The following is a 3055-nucleotide window of genomic DNA, read 5'->3' as shown; positions in this document are numbered from 1 at the left end:
ACTTGTCCCTCCAGATTTGCCACCCTGGCTGCACAATTTCCTCCAATTCTAATTATTCATCAGCTCATTATGCCCGTTTCTGGGCGCCTCCCCTAATTAGAGGTGACGCAGGGTTTGGTCCCAGGCTAGCCCCAAGTGAGGAAACCAGTTCAGAACCAGTCCATGGCCTGTGCTTATAAAAGACTGGGTAACTGCCAGCCTTTCCAGATACACTGAGGATGGGGGGGTGTCTGTCTTGTCAGTGTAGTGTGACGTGCCTTCACACAGTTACTTTCCTCACAAAACACACATTAATTACGCTGCGATGTCCCATATCTGTTAGCGTAACCTTTAGATATTTATAGAAGCCCCGAAACAATGGAAAGTTTATCAGTGGTGTTATGTATAGCCTGCATAGTGTGACTTTTTTTTGTTGATGTTAGTGTTATGGTGCTGTGACTCCTGCTATACCAAATTCGTTTCTTTCAGTTGAAAATTATTCATTGTATCGTAGAGACCGTACTGATAGGCTTGGAGGTGGTGTTGCAGTTTATGTTCACAAGAAATACTCACATTCTATAATAGAATTGTCAACTGAGTCTGAATCTCTGCAATTAGAAATCAAGCTTACAAATCACCTTTCAGTAACGGTTGTTGTTACGTATAAACCTCCAAGTGTTAATTCAACTAAATATTTAGCGCAGCTCACTGACATTATAAAAGGCATAAAATCAAAAGAGTTTGTGATTCTTGGTGATATCAATACGAATTGGGCTGATAAAACTTCCAAAGGCCTGAAAMCAATGTCTATAAACTTAGGGCTTCAACAGTTAATTAAAGTACCAACAAGGTTTGGCAAGACATGCAATTCCATTTTGGATCTTATTTTCACAAATTGATCCTCCATGTATGGCATATCTGGAGTTATACAGTAAATACTTCAATCTCGGATCATTCGCTTATTTATGTCATTAGAAAAAACCTTAAGAAACCTACAGGTCATGTGCATAATTTCATTAAAAGGATTCCAAAATCAAAGTTACCCATGTTTCATGCTGAGATTGAGAATACTAACAGGAATGAGGGTATTCCTCTGTCAAATCCAAATCGCATTTTTTCAAATTTTTATGATAAGTTGGAGAAAATACAGGAAAATATATTTCAACTTGTAAAGTTCCAGTCCAGAAAAATAAAATTCCATGGTTGAATGCCTCTATAATACATCTCCTAAAGTTGAAAGCTTCTTCAATGAAAACTTATAGAATATCAAAAACTTCTGAAAATCTGTCTCGTTTAAACAGTTACCGAAATAAATGTGTTGCTGAATTACGCAAAGCCAAACAACAATATTTTAAAAATCWAATTATTTCAGCCAGTAAGAATCCAAAAATATTATGGGAAACGATTAAGTCAGTGACAGGTGAAAGTAKCAATAAAACATTTAATAACAATTCACATTTCTCAGTAAATGGACTTTCTGATCATGACAAAATTGCTAACTTATTTAATGAATATTTTATTTCTTCAGTAAGGACATCATTACCGGGACAAGCTAATAGTTTAAAGTTATTTAAATATCCTGACACCTCAAAGCAATTTTCATTTTCTGAAATTTCACAGAGTGAAGTTTTGAATACACTCCAATCTCTAAATGGCTCACATGCATTTGACAAATATAAGATAAATATGGATTTCTTGAAAATGCATGCCAACACTTTTTTACCATTGTTTCATCATTTGTTTAATTTATGTATTGTACAGTCTACGTATTTTCCCTGATGCCTGGAGGTTTGCTCAGATTACTCCCATTTTTAAATCTGGTGATCCAACAGAAGTTTCAAACTATCGGCCAATTTCTGTTRRTCCTATTTTTTCTAAGTTACTTGAAAAAACATTATTTAATCAACTACTTCAGCATCTAGAAGCTAATAATATGCTAAGCAATAGCTAACATTGTTTCCGCACATCAAGGTCTGCATTAATTTTATTCACTGAACAAATATGTGCTGCTTTGAACAAAGGTCAAGTAACTGGTGCTGTATACATTGATTTTCGCAAAGCATTTGACACAGTTGATCATTTTACTCTCTTGCAAAAGTTGATTTTTTTTTTCAAATTTCATCATCTGCAATACAAATGTTTTCCTCTTATTTGACTGATAGGTGTCAGGTTGTGAAACATGGAAGCTCTGTGTCCGGGTCTCTGCCCTGTTCCGTGGGAGTTCCGCAGGGTAGCATACTGGGCCCATTGCATTTCCTATTATACATAAATGACCTTCCAAAAATATTGAAGTATTCAAATATTTTAATGTAGGCTGATGAAACTGTTCTTTTTTTGTGTCAGATTTCAATATTGAATCTATTAATAGTCAGTTACAAGCAGATCTTCAGACATTTCATGGTTGGCTTCAAGATAATCTTTTGTCAATTAATGTTAAAAAACTGTGTGCATGTATTTTTCCTCACCCAYGAGGCATTTCAATATAACAAATCAACTCACTTTTTTAAACAAACCCCTTGATATTGTCACTACCTACAAATATCTTGGAATTACTTTGGATTCTCATTTGACTTATCGTGATCATGTACAAGTCTTAACCACTAAGTTGAAACAGAAATTATACATTTATTCAAAAATTAGATTCAATCTGACATCTTCTGTTTCAAATATCTATCCTCATGCCATTATACTCTCAACCATGTCGTACTGTTTACCTGTTTGGTCTCTTYCAACAAATGAAATCTTAGAACCCATTGTTAGGCTCTACAACAAGGCCTATAAAATACATAAAAAAAACATCCTGGTTGGACTCATCACAGTACAGTTCTTTCATTGTCTGATGCCTTAACTTTTCAGAATTATGTTTTGTATAGTGGTATTAATTTATATTTTCAGATCTTCCAAGGTGCCAATTAAGGAACTCTGTGCATTGCTGCCCAAATCAAATTCTGTAAGTGGTCATTCAACTAGATCTGGTACAAAAGGACAACTGATATTACCAACTTTTAAAAACTGTTACGGCCAGAGGTCTTTCTTCTATGTTTATACTAAAGCATGGAATGACATTCCTCAAAAC

The sequence above is a fragment of the Austrofundulus limnaeus genome, unplaced genomic scaffold, assembly GCF_001266775.1.
Source record: "Austrofundulus limnaeus strain Quisiro unplaced genomic scaffold, Austrofundulus_limnaeus-1.0 Scaffold1320, whole genome shotgun sequence".
Lineage (NCBI taxonomy): Eukaryota > Metazoa > Chordata > Actinopteri > Cyprinodontiformes > Rivulidae > Austrofundulus > Austrofundulus limnaeus.
The sequence above is the reverse complement of the archived record's forward strand: the minus strand, read 5'-3'. Positions refer to the sequence as shown.